General features: G+C 33.9%; 1 pseudogene; it reads left to right on the top strand.

The window, feature by feature from the left end:
- Positions 1-811: 811 nt before the first annotated feature.
- On the top strand, positions 812-1,432 carry LOC146992990 (uncharacterized; annotated as a pseudogene).
- The last annotated feature ends 22,603 nt before the right edge of the window (positions 1,433-24,035 follow it).

Here is a 24,035-nt window from a genome sequence, read left to right as displayed (position 1 = left end):
TACTCCAACTGCGCTAATGAAAATCCCCCCCAGGTCGAGCTATAGTCCAACTGCGCCAATCAAAATTTCTTCCCCCCCTGCTGCCTACAGGGTTACAATTTAACTTTTCGAAGCCAATTGTAGCCAAGAGGAAAATAAAAATATATAAATAGAATTACATATCACAAGAACAAGTAAAAAATATCTAACAAGCAGGCTAATTACTTGAATAACAGTAATAAATGCGAGAGCTAACAAAGAAAATAAAAGGTATTGGTAAACATACATATTAGCATTACAAACATCTTTCATTTATGATAATAATATCATAAATTAAATAATTATAAAACATACAAATTATATTTTTAATAAATTACATCAATAATAGTCAAGATGTCTGAACTAGACTGGAAAATTTAATAGAGTGCAAAAAATTATTCCATATCAAAGTGTGTTAAAGTGTGCTAGAAATATTTTTCGTTAATTCCAGAAACTTTAAAGACCAGTTGAAATTAAAGTTTAAAATCACCAGCAAGCCAGCTTCATATTTCTTAGGATTAGAAATACGGCGTCTTGAAGATGGAAGTATTAAGAATAGGGCAAGAAGCATATGCTACAGAGATCCTTCAGCTGTTTGGCATGAGTGACTGCAAACCAGTTCATACACCCATTTTGAAAGATAAAGTAGTTTACAGAGAAGAAGTTAATGAAACAGATATCCCTTACCGTGAAGCTGTGGGAGCATTGATGTATTTGATGACAGGGACAAGACCTGACTTGGCATACTCTATTAGTGTTTTCTCTAATGAAATGAAATGAAATTTCTAATGAAATGAAGATGGAAGTATTAAGAATAGGGCAAGAAGCATATGCTACAGAGATCCTTCAGCTGTTTGGCATGAGTGACTGCAAACCAGTTCATACACCCATTTTGAAAGATAAAGTAGTTTACAGAGAAGAAGTTAATGAAACAGATATCCCTTACCGTGAAGCTGTGGGAGCATTGATGTATTTGATGACAGGGACAAGACCTGACTTGGCATACTCTATTAGTGTTTTCTCACTTAAATTAGAAAATCCCTCTAAAGAAGACTGGATCAAGGTTAAGCGTATATTTAGATACATTGCAAACTCCAAGCAAAAATGCATCGTTTATAAATCAGGCTATAAACCAGGAATTTTAGAATGTTTTAGTGATGCTGACTTTGGTGGATGTATTCAAACAGGCAGATCAAACAGTGGAGTAATATGCTTGTATGCAGGTGGAACAATACCTTGGTTGAGCCAACGCCAAGCCATGGTTGCAACATCAACTACAGAAGCTGAGATAGTTGCAGAAAATGAAGCTGCAAAAGAGGTCATTTGGCTGAACAGACTTGATTACTGGTTTTCCTCCTTGAAACAAGTCCCAACCATTTATGTAAACAACACTGCTGCAGTAAGACTAGCTTAGAACCCCGAGTTTCATCGCAGGACCAAGCACATAAGTCTAAAACATTTTTTTTCAAACAGATTTCAACAGATTTTCATTTAAACAGATTTCAACAGAACTACAAGTTGCAGATTTGTTGACCAACCCCCTGCACAAACCAAGACTCTTGATGCTATGTGAAAACATTGTACTAGTATAAGCTATAAACTTTGATTAATTTAGAACTCTCATTTAAAAGTGTGATTTTTTTTCTTTTTAACAAGGGGAAGTGTTGAAGTTATTTATGTTACAAAAGAAAAAACAAGGTACTGTAATTTTTATTTTATATATTTGTTTGGCAACATCTCAGAATGTACTTCAACTTTTGAGAAGCTCAGTTGAGCGTTCTGTTGTTGACTTTGTCATATAACTTAACTTGCATTAAAAGCATGGATTAGAAAAACGTTTAGTAAAATTCTTCTTCAGTTTTAGCATATTTAATCTTAAAATGAAATATCCAGAAAGGAAGTTTTTGTCTTTCATTTATTATTTCGACAATTTAAAGTGTTCTACTCATTTTGGAATCATTATACATATGATAATGTTATTCAAAATTTAAGTTAGTGATCTATGCAAGCAAGCATCATAGCACAAAGCTAGTTTCATTAAAATTTTAATTGTATATTTCATAAATAAAATGACTGCTTATTACGAAGAGAACTGTATTTAAGAATGCATAGAGCCGCATGCGGCTCTCCAATTTACTGGAACAAATTTTGAGGAATTATAAAATGTCCGACCACAACGCAATGAATTATGATAAAAAAACTTACCAGTGCCTGGAATTTTCCGTTTTTGTTTGTTTGTACCATAGCTATGGCAAATCACTTACTTCCAAAAGTGAGGATGCCTTAGTGAAGAACCTTTTAAGGAAAACTGGATCCCGTTCACGTAATACGTGGAAAAAGTAACAAAACATCTGTCCTGCCACTAATTCGGAAGCCTTGCATTTTCTGAGATGATGAAAATTTTAATAAGATGAAATTTTTGGAAACTTTGGTCTCGCAAAATGTGTTGTAAAATAAGTCAGGTTTAGCCCTTAAAAACATATTTTTATTAAATTTACTACCCACTCTTTGAGTGGCCTTCTTATTTTATTTTAATGCTTTGTATAACTAATTAAACGGGTTTTTTTTTTGTACATTAAAGTTATATAACATGCTTTTATGTTTCCTTTTCTCCGTGAAAAATCAGTTCGAATAAATCTTTTAAATTATTTCGCATGTTATAGTTCAAGTTTGAGAAATCATTTTTTAAAATTGTTTCCAGTGTCCTTAAGGCTTTATTTACTCATTAATGCTGACTGAAGTTTGCGTATCGAACACTGAAATACCAAATATAAGATTGAACTAAAAAGTCAGAATGCAATCATTTGCCATACATGTTAGGCTTGTTGCTTCATTTCACTTTTTAATAGTAATTAGAAGTTACAATAAATATATGTAAAATATTTTTTATGATTTCTGCTATAAAAAGTAATTTAATTAAATGGCGGTAACTTAACATGTCTTTCAAGAATAAAATCTGAAAGCTTTACCGTTGTCTTATCGTTTTATTAAATGGTATGTAGAAGACAAAAATATCAAGTTAGCTGAATAAACTAATTACTGTTAGTACTTACTAAAGAAGGGAGTTATTTATAAATCCACCATTTCAGTTTTCTTTAAATAATCTGAATTTATTTTAAAATCAAGACTATAAAGAATAACGTTTTTAGGCCTTTCAATTCAAGTATATTCAGGGTTTAGTTTTTAAGTGCAATCAAATATATATTACTGTATGCTAAATAATTTCGTTTTAAATATGATCGAACGGAGAAAATGCAAGTATTCTGTTTTGTAGAAGTTAGAATTAATTAACATGATAAATTTGCCGAATGGTCACCATATGTAAGCCAGTTGAGGACATCGGACCTAAGAAAACGTTAACTCCCGAATGAGGCGGGCAAAGTTGCGAGTCTTGGTTAAATGGGGAGCGTTTATTTTACTTACAGTCTGCTTCGTTTCCATTTCCGTATGGGGGTAAGAAATTTCCGCTCACAGAACACTATTTCCCCTTTTTGTTAATCTTCCAGTGAATGAAAAAACACCAAAACAAAAAAATGCACCTTACAGAGATAAATATTTATACATTCTTTTGCAAAAAAATCGAAGCACCAAGAAGGACTTTTGCGATCGTGACGAAATTTGGTACGCAAAAACATCTTGATCGAACATGCAAATGATCAAAGTTTGAATACCGATGAACAGGAATTGCGATCGTAGCGCGCATTTTTAGTGTGCAATTTGCAAAGTATAAAACCAGTAACAGAGGCGGTAAATTTATCTTTTTTTGTTGCTGCCACTGTAATTCCGTAAAGAAGCAACTAAAGATGCCATTACGACGATATCGAAGACCTTACAGACAACTAAGCGACTTCGAACGAGGTCGCATTGTAGGGTTGCGGGAAGCTGGGCGGTCATACCGAGCAATAGCCCGCCACCTGCAGCGCACAGACAGTGCTGTGCAACGATGTTGGCAACAGTAGTTGCTACAAGGAAATTGCCGACGAAATGAAGGCTCTGGAATAGAATCACAAATGCGAGGCAAGATAGGATGGTTCTTCACTAGGTCCGAACCTCCCCAACGGTATCATTGTCGACTATTCAACGCACTACAGCCACGTCTATACTTCCCGTGGTACCGTCCACCATCTCACGGTGCGTGTCTGGGGCGGGGTTATGCTCACAGAGGCCTTTAAGACGTTTGTCTTTGACCCCACAACATCGGCGAAGTCGTCTGGAGTGGTGTCGCAACCGTTCATCATGGCTGTCATCAGACTGGCATCGTATAGTGTTCAGCGATGAATCCCGCTTCACTCTTGAATCTGATGACCACCATGTTCGTGTCTCGAGAAGACGGGGCCAGCGGTTCCTACTCAGCTTTTGTTTTGCAAAAGCATACAGCTATAAGCCCTCGTGTGATGGTGTGGGGCGCTATTTCTTATGACAGCAGATCATCTTTAGTCATCCTCCATACATCTTTAACAGATAAACGATATGTTGATACCACCCTGCGGCCGGTTGTATTGCCCTTCATGGCACGTCATCCTGGGGCCATTTTACAACAAGATAATGCCAAGCCACATACCGCTCGCATATCTCTAGACTGTCTCCGTGTGGTTGAAACTCTTCCTCGGCTAGCAAGGTCACCAGACCTTTCACCAATCGAAAATATCTGGGGCATATCTGGGGCATCTCTGGAACTCATCTCTACAGCTACCACTCACAACAAAAGCTACATCGTCCGCAAAAGCGGTACATTTTAAGTGTTGGAGCCATTTGTGCTTTATGACTTTGTCAAACGTCAGGTTCCAAAAATCTGGACTTAAGCAGGACCCCGGCTCAGTAGGATGTAGAGGATGTAGGACCCCCGCGGACAGCGATGTACGAAGAAACACGTCTAGGCATAGAGTCAATAAGAGTGCGGATGGTGTTCTGAGGAATGGCTCTCCATTCGCTTTCAACCATTTGCCACAGTTCGTCTTCTGAACGAGGCAGGGAAAGAGTCTGCAAACGGCGTCTAATTACATCCCACACATGTTTGGTTGGTGACAGGTCAAGAGAGTAGGTGGCCAGGGAAGCATCTGTATACCTTGCAGAGCATGATGGAAGATGCGAGCAATGTATGGTCGGGCGTTATCCTGCTGAAAAATTGCATTAGGCAGCCCCTGAAGGAAGGGGATTGCCACCGGCCACAGGACATTATCCAAGTATCGTTGGGCCGTCATGGTGCTCTGAATACGAACTAGAGGTGCCCTGGAATCGCAGGTAATAGCACCCCAAACCACTATGCCACCTAGTCGCGCGGTGGGCGTTCCACAGTTAGTGCTGGATCAGATCTGTCTCCACGTCGACGCCACACACGTATGCGGCGACTGTCACTGGATAAACAGAAGAGTGACTCATCTGAGAACACGATGTTTCACCATTCTGTCATCCACATCGCTGCAGTCCGACACCATTCTAAACGTTGGCGTCTATGCTGTGGGGTCAATAGCAGTCTTCTTAACGGACGCCGTGAGTGCAGGCCACGTTCAACCAATCGACGGGAAATGGTTCTGGTCGACACGGGAAAATCCAAGGTATCTTGCACATGCTGCAGAATCGCGGTACAAGTGACTTGCGGGACCGCCACAGCTTGTCGGCGGATGCGTCGATCCACGCGTGCTGACGTCACTCTGGCTGCACCTGCACCCCTCCTTCTTCCCACATTTCCTTGTTCCAACCATGTTCGCCATAGCCGATGCACCGTGCTCGCATCCATGTGGGTATCAGCTGCGATTTGAATTAAGGACCAACCCGCCCTTCTCAGTCCGATCATTCATACCTTTCGTGAACTCAAAATAGTAAACCAACTTCGTAAGATAGTTTTGCTTTCGGGGTCTATCTGGGCTGGAAGTGCCTTCGTTGACCGCGGCCTGGCGTTCTCTCCTATTACACGTATTCTCCGGGACAAAAACCAACTTTCTTCGATAATTCGTCTGGCAGAAATTTAAGGACACAAATATTGCCCATTCAGCACGTTCCTTCCCTTATATCTTAGTTCACGTGCATCGGAGAGCTGCGCATTTCACATCATTCGCATAACTCAGTGACGTGCGTCTACTCTAAAATTTACTTAATTTTCTTAAAATCCTTGGTGTTGCATTTTCAATTTCGAGCAGTGTATAAGCCTTTTGAACGGGAATGAAAATAATGCCATTGCGTATACTGACATTGGAGACGAGTCTTGAAAGCAGAGAAAATCAGCCACACATTGGGACTGAAGGCTACTAAAGCGTCTTACTGCATATGGAGCAACAAACCCAGGAGACAACCACTGGTATTTTGTTGCTTTTGGAGCTAAAGCGATTTAAGAGTAATAAGAGCAAAAAATCAGGAAAACAAACCACGTTTTAACCAAGTTTTTGCAAAGCAAACTTTTGAAACGTGCAGAATATTTTCCCCCTTTCATATGTATCATAATACAACAATTCAGAATTATTTCCTTATTATTATTGTTTTTAACAATAATAATTTAATTTTTGCTAATTATTATTGTTTTTAAATCCTTATACTTTGCTCAATAACAATATTACTATTTTGATATTATTTATTTTATTGTGCATTTCTTTTTTATCATATAAATTTTACATAGTACACAGTATATCGTGTATCGTAAAGGACCTAAATTTATTTTCCATTGAGGATAGTTTTACTTTTGTAAACGCAAAAAGATTAAATTGCACTTTAAATGTACCATTATAATGTTAATGTTACCGTGCCAAATTTATTATAAAATATTGCTTTTATTCAGCTTGTCAGTTTTAATAATTATTCGTAGGTTATTCCGCTTTATCCAATATTCAGTCCCCTTTATGACGGATAACGGCATTCTACTGTAATTGAAAAGTTTGTAATCATATACTTATATTGAAGGTTGCTCATTTTCATACCAAATTAAATTACCATAGTTAATTGAGAATCTGGTAAATATGTCTGATTTCATAATTCAAATTATAGCAGTACCATTCAATTGCTTTTAGTCTCTGGCTTTGTATATACCTTTTGGCTAGCTCCAGCAGTTTATGTTTATGATTATCTCTTGGCATAAATTTAAAATTAAAAAAAAGTTAATTTTTTGAGTAATTGAGCCAGCCCTTGTGTTAGGCTTTATATAATTCGACTAAATTTATTTTTCAGTTTCGAATAAACAATTGATTCATTAATTCTTGTTTTAGAATTTTTTATTTAATTTGTGTAATTAGTTTGTTTTTGCCTTTTTCGCTTTTTTCCTGCTATTTTTTAGCATTTGTATATAATTTTTGGTCTAATTTGAGTACAAAGCATTTAGGAAAAAATCTGAACATTTGAGCACTATAAGATTTTTTTTTTAAAGGGAAGGTTTGGTAAGAAAAAGCGATTTTGAGTCTCAAATGATTCAGAGGAACGAAACATGTATTCGGAACTCATTAATCGGCTTTGTTTAAAGCTTCAAAACACTTTTCCTTTGACAAGTTTTGTTTGAAGCGTTAAACAGAGGAGATTAATAAAAAATATTTTGTTTTGTTACGCATGATGCTCTGTAATTTAAAAAAAAGTTCTCTTTTCACATTTTAATTTTCATTTAAAGATTCCTTTTTTGAAAGTTTCATTGATTTGCGTTTATTCAGTTTGGTAACTTTTACCAGGAGAAGAAAGGTTAGACTTTCATATGACAGGAACAGAATTTTATTCACTTTCGTTCCGACCTTTACTTTTTGATTTTTATAATTTTCAGTACACAAGCGCAGATTCGTCTCTTTGCTTTTTTAATTTTTTTAAAAAAAAACTTCATTAAGGACTATACTCAAGAGTATATATATATATAAAGGCCGTATATATACATATATACATCGTATTCACAAAAGCTCTTACCCGGCCCTTATTTTCGCAAACCGTTGGTCGTAGACATATACTTTCAATTACAAAAATGTTTTAATGATGCAAAAATTCGTGTTTTTATATTTTTTAATTAAAAAATTAAATTTTGTATAAAGTACAGAAACTAATTTTGTACACGTTCCTTTGTTTCCTGTACTTGCATTTAAGAAAATTTTGTAATCATTTAAAAAATAAAACACAAAAAAGTTTGACGGGCTACAAAAATTGAATGAGATATTAAATTTGAAAATTTGTGATTTTTAACGTCGCATTCTATTTGCACTGAAGAGTTAATAAATGTTGTAAATAAATTAGAATACTTCGAGGTCGATTTTTTCCCCTTAAATGCTGTTCGATGATATTGCTTTGAGATTTACTAGTATGTTTAATTTATAATTTTGTTACATTTGGTATGCCAATAAAATTATCGCTTAAGTAATTCATAAGTTTTGAAGTATAAAAAATACATTATTGAAATTCTCATGAAATTTATTACTTTGATATCATAATTTGTTTATCGTGTAAAAAATTCGTTAAAGTACAAATATTTCTCATTTTTTAATTAATGCAAATCAGGAGTTGTCTGCTTACTAATACTGAAGCTTGACAGTGTTTTTTTAGAACACGAATTTTATAATATTCTGTAAATAATACCTCCATTTAAAAAAATTACATTGTTCAATATTTTCCCAATAATATGCATAGAAATGCTTGTCACTTAATCTCTTAGCATTTTTCTAAATTGATATTATATTTTTAGTTGTACAGATGAAAAAGTTCGACCTTTAAGTCGTGTACTGCCCTTATTTATGATTCTCGATTGTTATGTCAGATTTTTGTCAATTTTTGTTGTATGGGAGTTAAACTTGTATTTTATTTTTTTATAATGAGTACAAATATTTTCTAAATCTAAGTATAGGGGCTGAAAGAAAGTAAAAAGTTAGGTTTTGTAATTTTTACAAAACTGATTTCTTTAAATTTAGAAATACTAAAACATTGAAACATTTTTGTAATTGGAAGTATGTGCTTATGACCAACGGTTGCGAAAATAAAGGCCAGGTAAGGACTTTATACACATATATCTATACTCATGTAGGCATAACATTCGGTGTATAAAGTATAACTTTTGTCTCTGTGTATATAGTATAATTTTTATAAACTCGGTGTATTTAATATATCTCTGAGTAATATAGTGTAACTTTAGTATAAAAGTATTAACATAATATTCTTGTTACTTAAGGTAGGTATTTTTGATAGGTATTTCCATAAAATGTATGTTCTTTAATTTAAAAGTCTTTTAAAACTTACGAAAGCATACGAAAACATGTGAACAAAATATATTAAGATTTCAGCGAAAAAATGTTCCGGCACAGTCTTTTAAGCTCTTGAGAGAAATACCTGTAAGGGAAAACTCTCTGACTCAAAAATGTTAATTTTTTAATTTAAGCTTAAATAATTAATTACTGGAATGCACGTGAAGGCTGCATGTTTAAAGGATAAACCTTTACCAAAGACGTTTAAAGAAAATTTAGTTAATTGCTGTAGATATGAAGTAAATCACGGAAGCACGTTTTGTGCTAACACATGAGGTCTGCAGAATCTGGAACGAACCTTTTCTGAGAGATTTTAAACCATCGGAGACCATCATATGAAGCATGAGAGATATAAAACCTGAAAAGTATCCAAAATGTATGAAGTTAAATGTGATAAATAAGTAAAAATACTTCTAGGATATTTTAAAAGCCTTCTAGGCATATTCTTATATATATAACCTTCTTATATAGCCTTCTAGACAGCCTCAAATTCTGAGCGGCAAGATAACCTACCGCTCATCTTTACGATAATTATTTGTTGAACGGATGACAGCTGTCTGAGCGATTTGTTCCCTGATCGGTATCGGTGAGCATTGCTGAGCTCGAGTGTTACTGAAGGCGAATGAAATATGACCAGGATAGCTATATGGATTACGAGTGCTCAAGTTTATCATAGGAATCTGAAATCGCAGTTTGGGTTACAAGTTCTGTGACACTTCATGAAAGCATGTCCTTTGTGCATCTAATCACATTTTGAAAATTAATTTAAACGCTAATGTTACAAAATAATATATCATTTTAGAGAAAATTTATAGAGAATTCAAATTATTGTTAATATTATGCGTGAGACAAAGAAAAGAAACTGTAAAGCTAATTTAGACACTTTTTTATAATTCTAAACTACACATAATTTTTAAATTTAAAAGAAAATAATAGGGTAAAATTAAAAAATATAAACTATTTTGTATTAACTGAAGTTTAAACATATATTAAGTAAATGTAGATTATTAGCATTTAATTAGATAAATCTTTGCTTTTAATTACTAGTGCTCATTGCTTGAGCACAATACCCACAAGACTATAAAAGACATTCACTGGAATCAGATGATACCAGCATGAAATTACACCTTCAGTTAATTCCATTTCATTGCTTGAATTCATTAAATTTTCTTTTTCAATATCACCGAAATATTTTCGATTGGACTGGTGACTAGGCAGGTCATTGCAGTCCTCGAAAATTAATTTAGCTGAAAACCATTTGTCTAATGTTCGCGCTTAATAGCATGGTGAATTAACACCCCGAAAGGTGTAAACATTATTTCGAAATTTGTTAATAGCTGAAGGAAGCATTTCAAGCACATTAGTGGGCCTCACTAAGGCGCTGAGATACAACTCTATATTATTACTAAAACGGAATGCTTTACTATTGCTGTAGTGCAATATGGCTTAAATCTTTCGTTATGATGGCATCGTACAGATGTGTTTTTCTATTAGGTGTTATTTCATCACAATAGATAACTTTACACCATTGAGCCACCTTTGCCTCCTATGAAAGGACGAACAAATTACATCCATGCCTTCTCCAGGATTCGACCTCGGGCGCTTCCGTACCGCAGTCAGAATCACTAACCACTTTCCCGTCTGGGTGGTGTTCATCCATATATACCCACTGTTCATATCATATATACCCACTGTAGTTGCTTAAACCTCTGTTTTTCATTAACAAAAGGCCTTTTTCATAGATTTGTGGTCTATTAAGTCATTTTTATTCAGTCTCCAATCCCGGAAACCGGAAACATTAACTAATTAAGTCCACCCGGAAACATTAACTGGAAACCCTCAATTTACAGCACCTATCAAATTGATTTTACAAAGACAAAATAAGAAGACTTTATATCATTTTCCCAGCGTACTTTTCATAAGCCTTTTCCTGTGCCAATCTTTTAAATTTTTGGTTAAACTGAAGTTATTAATGCATCTACTAACTGTCGAAAGATAACAGCCAGATTTCAAACCAATTTGTAGGCTAAGTAATTCTGCATTATATTACGAACTACAATAGGTTTAGTATATAATTACTTTGTAAACATTTTTTAAGATAATATACAAGAAATTTAGAACTACAAACAGAGTCTTCATTGTCAAAAACTCTAAAAAAAGCAAAAATTATTCTTTTATTGGCATAATTCGTATGGCAAAGAGTTATATAGCCGATTGAAAAAGCGGTTTTAAATTCTAAGTGTTTAATTGGGCTTTTTATGAGACACTTTTTTTCCCATACCGTTTTAAATATTTAAAAGGTTTTGAGTTAAATTTATTAAGTTTAGAATTGAAGTTAGTTTTGGAAATATGTTTATATATTCAGAATACATGCATTTCAAGATACGTTGCAGAATATTTGCATCAGTTTGTACGTTATTCGGTACAATGAGTAATTTAAGGTGCGTGAGTGAAAACGATACAAATATTACATATTTATATGAAATTTATGCATTATTTCCTAAAAGGCTCAAGCGATATTAAAATAAAAGTCAAATGAAAGTTACATAATACAGTAAAAGTTATGTAAGTCTAATCTCAAGGTTTCAAGCCCGGGTCTCAACTATGTTTAAATGCATTTGCAGTTATTTTCAACCAGTTAAATATGATTGCAAATTTTGTAAAATTTACAAAGACCAATAGCTAAGACTTGATACATTGGATAAGAAACCACCTAATACTTAGCAATGATATCTTTCGAAATTATATGTGACACGTGATATAGAGAATTTAATACCTCAGAAGGGTGCGTTTTCGTACTTCATGAACGTTTTAAACTCCAGGGAACCGAAATAAAAATAATTAATCGATTAACTGCACTGTTTAAAGTATAGATTATTGAAACATGAATAATCCAGTCAGAAAATCTTGTTTCGAGAAGAGTGTATATCGCAATGAACCAAGTAAAATTATCCCTTGAGCAAGTAATTACTTTAGACCGACAAACTAAAATGAAAATCAACAGTTTTCGCTAAATCCCATGAGACTGCATTTTGCTTCGAGATCTTTCGAAATCGGTGTCTTACAGACGAGATTCAGTTCCTCTCAAGCATCTCTACTAAATTTGTTATGATACCTCATTAATTTTTCATTTTAGGTGGCAATATTGAACAGTTGAGGTATTTCCGAAATAATTTGATATCGCTGGACTTTTTAATGTGATCTCCGTATCTAGCTCACGCCTAGTAACAGCAGATTTTCATGCTTGGCCCAAGTATATACAACTAGTGTTCATTTCTTTCTTTTTTTTTTTATCAACATTTTTACGCATTGAGTGTTTTTCTGAGCTAATTGAGCTTGAAAACTTAACTTCCTATGCTAGGTGTTAGGCCGCCCAGACGAAAACGGCGTTAATGAGTCTGACTACCTTTACGAAGGACCTCAAATCGATTCCCTGAAATTTGTTCGTTCCTTCATAGGAGGCAACTGTGTCCCACCTATTAGGTGACTCCATAATAAAGTGATCACCACTTCCGGCCTTAGTAGTGGCCAACGCCTATAAACGGCTAGAACCCGCCTTTGGAAAAAAAAAAAAAGAATTAGGTGTTAGATTAAAACGCTTATATTATGCTTAAATAAAGGATTTGATATGGTGATAAATTTATTCAAATTTCTATCAATATTTAACGATCTAGTTATAAAGTATGCGAAAACTGCTGTATTATGACCTATCTCGACGCTGTAGGAAGTTAGTCAATAACCGTTATACGAATTCTGTATAAAAAGCAGAGATAAAATAAGAAGCGTTTGGGGGAATTAAATAAATCAAAGTAAAAAAAAAGGCTAGGAAACTACAGAAGGCGAAAGAAAAGCCTCTTTGGATCTTTTTCTTGGATATCTGAATCAATATGGAAGAGACAAAGTACTTTTTCTCTTTGAATATAACTTGAAAAAAGGAAACATTCGAAAATCTACAGCATAGGAAAGTTTACTTAGATTGCTGATTTCTCAAAAAAGAAATTGAGTTTTCTTTTAATACAGTATATGCAATGTTGTATGTATGCTGAGTCCCCAAAATTCTGTCTGAGGGCATCATCGGCACTCGCTAACATTTGGGTTGCATCCCCCTTTGCTTGCTCCCTAAATAATAAGTTTCTGTTTAAATTTTTAATGAAATAACAGTTAGTAATTATGATACTAGTTGTCCTAACTTCATAAATGTATCACCACCACAACAAATGAATTTAGTATAGTGAATCAACAAAAGAATTCATATAGAGCAAAAGCAAAATTTATTGTCTCACGGGAATTGTAAATTGAAATAACTTTTTATTCGTTTATTTACTTAATTTTTGCAGACATAAACTAGAAATTTAGCGTGGTGACAAAGAAAAGAAGACGTTGATATGCTGTGTGCATGGTGATCATCTTTATTTAGGCTTCATTCTTCTAAACATTATTGAACTGAACAATTCACAGCTGAACTAGCACGCCTGTTGCATTGATTATATGACAACAAATGAATTTAGTATAGTAAAGCAACAAAAGAATTCATATAGAGCAAAAGCAAAATTTATTGTCTCACGGGAATTGTAAATTGAAATAACTTTTTATTCGTTAAACTTTTTATTCGTTTATTTACTTAATTTTTGTAGACATATAACACTAGAAATCTAGCGTGGTGACAAAGAAAAGAAGACGTTGATATGCTGTATGCATGGTGGTCATCTTTAGTTAGGCTTCATTCTTCTAAACATTATTGAACTGAACAATTCACAGCTGAACTAGCACGCCTGTTGCATTGATTATATGCATGTATTTCCCATATTCACAGGATTATGGTATGTTAAAGAAGAAAAAGGGATAACAAACTAGAAGTTTATTTGACGAAGGCATGTGTGACAAGAGAGAAGATTTAAGTCTGAAATTTTGCAGGTTAATACGGACTTCCAATAATTTTTCACTAAAGGATGTTATTACGAATTATATTATTGGTTGTAATGATGGAATTGGTGAATCATTACGGAATTGGGTGAAGGTTTGGCGATTCTTAAGCTATTGATAAGCCTTCTCAAATATGTCTCTCGGATAATAGGCCATATGTATAGGGCAGCTATTGAGAAATTAGAAACATTTTAATAGTTTAAATTTTTATTTATTCATTCATTCCTACCATAACCTAAGTCTTGAAAGGACAAGACATGACGTCTTCTGCATCACTTAATGAAGTTGTTTATTGCTTTCTCTCTAATAATATGAATGAAATAATTTTATAGAATTTACATAAATGATTCCAGAAATGGTACGTAGTTTGAAGAAATATTCATTTTACTCAAGAATTTTACTTACTAAGTGTGAGATTGTGTCACCTTTACAAGATTTCAAACTGTCAGCTTTTATTATTGCGAGAATTTCAGGTACTAGCGAATAGCTTTTTAAGATGCTCAAATGAAGTGCTTTATAACAGTTTGTTCCCGAAAAGTGAATTACTATCTTAACTATCGACCAGTGCGATGCACCAATCAACGAAATGCTATGCCAAAGATCGAGTCGAATTTTTTATTTGATAAAGGATGTTTTTACACATAAATTAAACTTGTCTACGGCCAGTTTTTACAACTATATTTTACTTTAATTTATATTAGAATTTAAACAATAAATGTTACATGCTAACTTAATTGGGCTTTATGAGTTATGTCCAGATATAAATTTGAGTAAAAAGAATGAATGAGGAGCGCTGCTGGTAGTCATGAATAGGCTGCATAATACAAAACACCAGTATTGAATGTAATGCACCATATGCCATAATTACTAGCTAAATAAATAATTATGTATGTTACGTATGAAGACAAAAATCACATAATTTTAATATTATGAATCTTTGGAGAACAGAAGAACGAGAATAAGTGCAGTATGTATAGTATAGAAAAAAATAATTTGTCAAACTTTTGATGGAAACTACTAAACAGAAGATATAATTTCATCCTTCGACTAATTAAGCAGAAAAATCAAACGATGCAGAGAAAAAGCCATTAGATGCTGTGTGAAATTAAATAAAAATGTAAGACAATAATACTAGGCTAAAAATGATAATATTTATAGTGGCAATCAAAAAAATTGTTTGATCATAGTAAACAGAAGAATAAAAATATTACTTAATGAATCCACTTTTGTCTTAAAAGAAAAAAAGAGGGAATGAAAGTTTACACCAATGATAAAGCTTTTTTCTTGTTAAAAAGCACTTATTTCTTATTCATCGTGATGAACTGATGCATTTATTCCAATCGAATTTTATTACGAACGCAAATACAATTACAAATAAAAAAAGAAAGTAAAATTGCGGGATTATTGCAGGAAAAGTGAGTTTTATCGATTTAGAAGGCGACTGACACAATTCCCTTTCATTTAAAAAAGAGGGACCTGTGTTAGTGGCCTTCGAAGTCGGTAGAGTTTTATAATGTAACGCGTGCCAATATAATGTTTTTTCGTTAATTTTATATTTTATATCGATATTTGTCTCTTACATACAGAACGATTCTCAAATATCTCCCAGAAACGTAAATTCTTGTTGAAGTGATTGAATTTGTAATGGAACGTGTGAGCGGAAATGGTGCATTAGATGAAACACGTTATATGAAGAAAATGTGAATAAAAAGTAATTAAGAAAGACAGTATAATTAAAAGAACAAACATTTTATCGATTCAGCTTTTTACAATATATTCTCGAATGGGCGACCACCACAGTAATACAAGATTCCCAGCGGCCAGGCCTGGACTGACGTACCAAATATTTTAAGAATATTGGAAAGAAGTTTTAGCAAGATATATTGAAGAGAGATACTGTAAGCACGGCCATTCAAGCGACTAGGTAGAACGTTGAGTCCTGTTAAACAAACAGAAAAAGATGCGTACAATACATTAATGGAGCTAAAAAATAATGGAGAATCTTTTCTGATGAGCATGCGATGCCATGCCATGCTCTCATAAATGAAAACTGTGGTTATTATACACTTCCAAATGCAAATATAGCCTCATCATGAATAAGTGTTCGAAAGGATTCGTTGGAGCTTGCTGTGGGTACCAAAGTTAACATGTAGAGAATTATTGTCCGGTTTTAACTATTGCGTTCTTTGAAAATGATATGGATGCCTTTTTTTCTCATTTAAAGTCCTTCAAACTGCCCACCCTGAGAGGAAAAAGTGTATATGTTTGTGCACATTCAATCAGTTACGTAAAGATTTGATCAGTTGCACTGAAGTATCTGAAGGATATTTTATTAAGAAAAATACCTTCGAGATAAAAGAAGTGCTTTATATTACCCAACCACGCAATGGGCTTATTTTGCCACCGAAAATCAGATTCGCGTAACAACTCGGGCAATGGTGTGCAGCATAAAATAAAGAGAAATCACTTTGCCAATGTATGAAAAGCGTTTGCCGTATAAAAAATAAGCTAAAGAAACTTTTAACGTGAGAAGAATAAAATACGGTGTACGGTGGTTTTTCTAACATGCAGAATATGCCAGTAAATAAAATATTGAAAATGGAGTATGAAAAAGTAACAAAGAACAGTAACTCAAGCGTCTGAAAGAATGCCAGGCTAAAAATATTTATATGTAATTTTGATGTAACGAAAATTTTTGAGAGCGGTTAGATTTATTTTTCTAATTCAGATTTATTAAAATTTTGGTGCTCTTCTAAAAGAAAAGAATTCTTTCTGCATTTTATAAGTACATTTCTGTTTATCCAAGACACATTCTTAAAGAAAGTTTTTAACTTTGCGAAGTCGTGAAGTAGCTGGATATTTATTTCTAATTGTGAAAGTTTTATTGGAATTGGAAGTTCATAATGGCCATGCAAACAACGCTAATGCAGAATTCGCACTCTTTTATGCGTGATTAGGAAATGGTTCTTCCATTTTTAGATTAACCACGTAAACGAGAAATATTGGCTGAGATTTCCAGATTACATTTACTTTTGTTCAAGAGTTTTTAAAACGTCTGCATGCATTATAAATGGTGTTAAATAAACTCAAAAAACCAAGCAGAAGTATAGTTAAGAGAACTTCTTCTAGATATGCGTTTGTATGTAAATATGCGTATACAGATAAGCATATACATGTATTTACTATTAAAGGATGTTGCGAGGAATTTACTGAAATATGCTGACGTTTGAATAAAAGCTTTCTAATCATTACTTATTTAAATTTCTCTGACATACTCAATTTTTTAATACCTCATTTACTTCAAAATATTTCAATACCTCTTAGAAATTTCATGCAATTTTTGTTGCATACGCGATTTTATAGTCTTTCAGTGGGAAGAAGTACTGTGTCATCAACAAAATATTTCCACATTTTATAAGCTAATGTAAAAAGAAAAGACTTCCCACAGATCTAATACCATTCTGTTGTTGTGCTTACGTTTTATCAACCGGGTATGGATAACACAAAAATGCGAGTTTTTAAAAATGCGAGACAGTATTTCAGGAGATAATCTTAGAAATTTTCCTAAACACTTTCTTCAATGATGATGGCTGAGTTTTATCAGTAATATTACTTTTAGATCACAGGAAAAGCACTTGCACTTAGAAATTACTTACGATCCCGGGTAAAACCACAAGACTACCCGTACAGCTGCTCCAGTTGCCGGGTTTGATTTAGTTGATTACGGCTATCTGCCTAAGAGAAGGGATGCCTTCGTGGAGGATCGTCAATGCAGCCAGCCCGTTCGCCTGAAGTTGAACACAGGTCGAGACTACCACTGTTCAATGATTTTACTTGTCGGCCGCTGGTGGGCCCCAGTTGCCAGGATTTGAGCCTAGATCAAACATCCGTAATTTAGTGGTATTATCTATTCGGCCATTGATGAATCTTTTTAGTAAAACTTAGTGACTGTGCCAAACTCCAGATTTAGTGTTATTAGTACCACAGTGTACACTAAACTTTAGTGTAGCCTGAACTCTTGCAAATTTGAACTATAGTGCAGACTGTACTTTCAGCGAACTCTAACACTAACTCCTGGCACCATAACTCTACATCCGGTACTAATTGCTTCATCTCTGTGTTTAAGTGCTCACAGCACATTTACAACCACAAGGATACCAGCAATACACATATGACTCCCTTTACCCCACTCTGTATTTTAGCTTTTTTTCTTTTTTTTTTTTTAAGTATTTATTACTCTTGTTTTTACTCTTGTATCTTACATATGTGTCTCTCTTCATATTTATCTTAATATTAATGCATCCTTATGTTCGTATCTGTTAGTATTTGTTTGTTTTTGCCTGTATATGTATCTATTCTTGTATTTGCTTTGTATATTTTTATGTATCTGTGTTATTTCAACAGCCATGCACACCCACAAAGTTATTGTCACGCAACCATTGTCAAACAGCCCCTGTTTGGCCATGTATTGATCTTTAGATCTGTATTATAAACTCCCGAGGCAGCCTCACGGGGCCCCAGGGAGTTGTTATTCCTAGATAGGGGAGGGCGTGGGACACACGCCTGTTTACCTATGTTAAACACCAGGCGTCCCCGTCTCCGTCACCTGTCACCTGACAAGGTCTGCCATAGTTTAATGGTTAATTATAAATAAAGATGTTAAAAACTTTGCTGCAAAGTTATAATCCGGTGGCAAATGATTCATGCATCGATTACTGATTAAGCCTAAAAGTTTCTGCATTATTCATCACGTGCTTTAACTATTGCAGAAGAATTCTTATTGAATAAAGAACTTGCTCCATTATCATAAATGTTGTTAACATTCTCCTTTTCGCAATAATCAGCTTAACTAATACACATACTTATTGTGAATTATAAGCACTATATTTCGATGCAAAATGTACTGTATTATTTTTATAAAATATATAAACTTTATTTCACACTTTTTCCATGTTTTTTGGATATTTATTACCATGCTCGGTATCAAAATTAATCTTCTTTTAGAGGTTTCAAGTCACGACTAGGTTTATACGAAATGAATCTTTCTCTAGCAATAAATATTTTGTTTTTTGATTTTGATTACATTCTTTTTGGATGTTTGTAATGAATGAAGTTTGTAAAACTAATGCATATCACATAATTAATTAATTTTTCTGCTAAACTGAGGCTTAATTTAACACTGAAGCTTGAAATCCCTCGATATTTTTATTATACTCCTTTTTATTTCAACACTTTATTTCACATCTTCCTTGGTGCTGATAAGACTTTTTTTGGTGTTAATAAAAAATGTAAAGCATAAATGTAATTTTTATTTCCCGAGTTTCTATTAACTGCGCTCTAATTTGAAGTAGACTAAATACGGTTTCATAGTGAAAAAAAGGCCTTTTTATTTGAACCACTATATTCATTAGGAAGAAAAGAATGAAAAAAACTTTTAAAAAATCTTAAATTGAATAAAACGGAAGCCTATACATATGCAAAATAGTTTGTCAGTTATACTCTGTGAACGGATAAAATCTCTAAATGAAATGTTAAGAAGCCTTAAGATTAATGTGGACTAAAATGCCCTTCTTAACTTTTTTACAATTCACGGTACCAATTAATGTGGCTTAAAGTAAGTGCATAATTAAACAATGGAAGAACAATAAAATAAAATAAGCATTTGAAATGGTGTGGCTTAAGGGAAACTGCGTGTTTTTATAAGAAAAGGAATAATTAGAAATTGCCGAAAAATAAAATAAAACAATTATTCCCTAAATATTTAATTTGTTAATTTATTATTTCTTTTTACTAACCGGTTCAAAAGATATGTTAATCAACAAGAAATTAAATTCAATTAATTAAGAGTGATATTATTTCCAACCAAATAAAGACCAGATAAAAAGGCTAATATATTTATTTTTTTATTTTTAAAACAATGGTTTTGAAAAAATATGCGAAGAAAACTTTATTTCTGAAGCAAATTGTTTAACACGGGGAAATAATTATTTAGTGCTTTGTTATTTTAGCTTGACCTTAAGTCCTTTGTTGTAATTCAATAATTCAATGAGTCTATCTGCTTACATCTACGATTAACATATTAGAACTGTATAAAAACTACATACGTAGTTAAAACACCATTAATTTATGTAAAATATGTAATTTAATTAACCATTAATTTATGTAAAATATGTTTAAGCAAGTAAATGCTTAACTTCTACTCCAAAAAGTATGAATTAGCGTTATAGATAAGTTATTAAATATTTAGATTAACCTGTACGCAAAAGCGACTTTTCCTAATTATTGCTAGCGTTACTTAATAAAAAATTAAAACTGTAAGCAGAAGATAATAGTCCAAAAGCAAATAGTGGCAGTTTAATTTTAGCATCTGATTTATTTAAATTTTGAGTTGTTTCATATTTCATAGGAAATTACTTTTTCTCGTCAGGCATGTTTGAATATCATGCTAAACAGAAATAAGAAAGAAAATTTTAACATTTTTCCCCCTATCAGGGAAAATTATTAAAAAATTTAATTGAATGGATTTATAAGCTTTATAAGCGACTTAATGTTTGCAAAACAACCTTACATATCAAAAATAAATTCTTCATATTTCGTTTTTATGGCGTTGTACGGAAAGGTCAAATACAGGGGTTGGACAAAAATATGGAAACACCTTTAAAAAAACATGTTTCTTTGCTTAATATGGTGTAGGAAACCCGGTGGCATCCAAAACAGCTTGCAGTCTTCTCGGAATGAATAAATACAGTTCCTGTATGTTTGCCAAGGGAATATTATACCATTCTTCCTGCAAAACGGTGGCAAGTTCAGATAACGATGTTGGCGGTGGATAACGAGAACGCACTTTCCGTTCCAATGTACACCACAAAGGTTCGATAATATTCAGGTCTGGTGACTGTGGTGGCCATGGGAGATGGGACAACTCATCCTCGTGCTCAGAAAACCTGTCCTGGACAATGTGAGCTGTGTGAACAGGGCCTTTGTCGTCTTGGAAGACACCATCACCATCGGGGAACAAAGTATGTACCATGGGATGAACTTGATCGGCCAAAATGTTCACATAAGTCTTGGCAGTCATGTGCCCTGACACAGTTATCATCGGGCTAGCAGAAAACCACGATATGGCTGCCCAAACCATAACAGAACCCCCGCCATGTTTCACTCTTGGCAACAAGCAGTCTGTATTATAGGCTTGAGATGGCGTTCTCCAGACGTAAACTCGGCCAAAAGTGGGAAACAATATGTGAAAGAAGACTCGTCAGACCATATTACTCGCTTCCACTGCTCTATAGTCCAGGCTTTATGACTTTATGACACCACCTTTTCCTGTTACGGGCATTAGCATCACTGATGAGTGGCTTCTCAATTTCAGCACGGCCAGCAATTCCCTGTTTATGAAGCTCCCTTCTAATTGTTTTGGTACTCACAGAGTTCGGTAACACAACATTCATTTCAGCAGTAGCTTTTGCATCTGTGGTCTTCTTATTTTTCGTCACAATTGCCCTTAATGATCGTCTGTCACAATCACTCAGGACACACTTTCGTCCGCGCTGTGATTTAGCAGATGATGTTTTTCCGCTTTTCAAATATGCGGAATAAATCTTCGATACAATACCTCTTGAAACACTAAACACCTCGGCTACCTTGCTTACGGAAGCACCTACCATACGTGCTCCAATAATTTGCCCACGTTCGAAGTCTGTTAACTCTGACATAATGCAATGACAACCTCACATAACAGTACTCCGACAACAACTGAACTGTTTAGCACATTTACGAAGTTGTATATGTGGCGTCAGTAGTCAAAAACGCCAGCGCCACCTTAATATTTCATTAAAATCAATCCTTTTTTTCAAACATGCATTTCACAAGGTGTTTCCATATTTTTGTCCATCCACTGTATATTTCGACTTTTCGTCGAATGTGCAATTTTAGTAACTGCGAATGCATCATGTTTACCACAATCCTTTGCAAGTCTTAGATACTTTTGTGAGAATTCCTGAAAACCTTAAGTAAAAAATGCTCTTGGCCTTCTACTTAACTCTTTAAAAAAATGTACTTCTCTGTGCCATTTTTCTTACTTTCTCCTTACAATGCTTTCTATTGCAGTTCAACTGTTGTTCCAGCTCATTTTTTTGTAACTTTTTTCTTTCGTATGAGTTCATTTTTCTTTTCACAGGGTGCAGATCTTTGTCGAATATCGCTGCGGCAGCTCTTAGTGTGTCTAGAGGGCAGAGCACTTACAAGAGCAAATAAGATTTATTCGCTAGGCCGAACCAGTCATCGATTGAACCGCAGTCCTAAGAAAAGTCGACGAGGAAGCTCCTGATACGAAATATTTTATTATCGGGGCACACAGAATATAAATGAAAGATGAAAAATCAATATATGCTCAATTGAACTCTCGTGTAATAGCGTCATTCGCATTGATTTTGAGAAAAATTTCAAGCTTGTGATGGTTAAAAGTAACAGAATTTTAGACTCCAATCAAGCGAAGAAACAAGAAGGAAAGGAACTTAGTGACAGAAAAGTCAAAGCTGTTCCGCTTTCAAATGACTGATTGTAATTGTGTAACAACTAAAAAAAGTCAAAATATCCATTATTTCTTACTCTTTGGGTTATTCCAAGACTTATTTCAAACAAATGCTTTATACTGCTGTCTTACTTATTCAGTTTACTTAAAAGATTTAATTATTTTTTTGCTCGTTTTTCACTCCGTTAAGGATACTTTTATTTCCCAGATGTTAGTTAGAAGTAATTTGACAGAAGACTTAACTGTACTTCGGAGAAGGATCTGCGAAAATTATCAAAAGCCAGAAATGTGCTTTGTTTTCATTAGAAGCTTACTATTTGCCAGATTAAATTGATTAATGCCAAACAAACTTTCAAAGAATTATGATGAAATTGTTAAATTGATAATTTTAAGAACTTTCCATGTGTGATGATATTTTAAAAACTCCCATATAACTCCTTTTAGTTGCTTTTTAGTATCATATGAAATGTCAAACGAGTAACTTTTAATAAAATTACAGAATTAAGAACCGAAACAAAAAATAATTAGAAAATCATGTTCTCTGCACAAACTGAGCAGAAAATCACAAGTAGAGTATTTTAGCAGTAATATTCATTCAGTGAAATGAGTTTGTTCAACATGGCTGCGTTTGAAAATAAATGAGACAGAAACTTTAATTTTTAAAGACAGCGAGAAAATCTGAAGATGTAGACCAGTATAGTTAACTTATAAGGTATTTTTCCCCTCCTTTCAGCATTTTCCCTGGTGTAACTGGAAGCACACTCGACGAGTATTCGGGAGGTCCGGCTTTTGAATCCTGGTGAGGACTTTGCAGATTTCTCACCTTTCTGCATTGAAATTACCTAATGACAATACAGTGGAGCCCGAACTAAAAGATGGCGGATGATAGTTCATCTTGCATTAACAGATACTTGCATTAACTTGCATTACGGACTTTGACCTTTGCACTACGGACATTTTAGTCACTTAATACCTTTTAGTAAAAAATATACAAGATTTAAACTTTTATACTGCTCCCATCAAAAACTTCTGTCAGCTCAAAAAAGCACTTACTATAGCCGATTTTCTAATATTTAAAAAAAAGATGAAAATTATCCGAGATATGATTATTAAAATTTTAGGGGACTGTACATAAATATCTTAAAAGCAGCTGTACATGTTATGTATTCAGATCCTAATTTCTACAATTGGGTCCTCTAAAAACCCCAGTAGCCCTTTAAAAGGGGGAGTATATAAGGTATTTCTCCCGCCTTTCTAGCGTGACTTCGTGGTGTAGTGGTTCTGCCCGCTGGGCTGGTATTCCAGAGGTACGTGGTTCGATTTCCGGCGAATGCAGTTGCTAATTTTTTATCTCTATGGCTCTTCCAATTAAC

The sequence above is a fragment of the Stegodyphus dumicola genome, chromosome X2 (genome assembly GCF_044657685.1).
Source record: "Stegodyphus dumicola isolate Sdum_Otavi_A_Nest chromosome X2, ASM4465768v1".
NCBI lineage: Eukaryota > Metazoa > Arthropoda > Arachnida > Araneae > Eresidae > Stegodyphus > Stegodyphus dumicola.
Note: the sequence above shows the minus strand (reverse complement) of the source record. Positions and strands in the feature narration are given on the sequence as shown.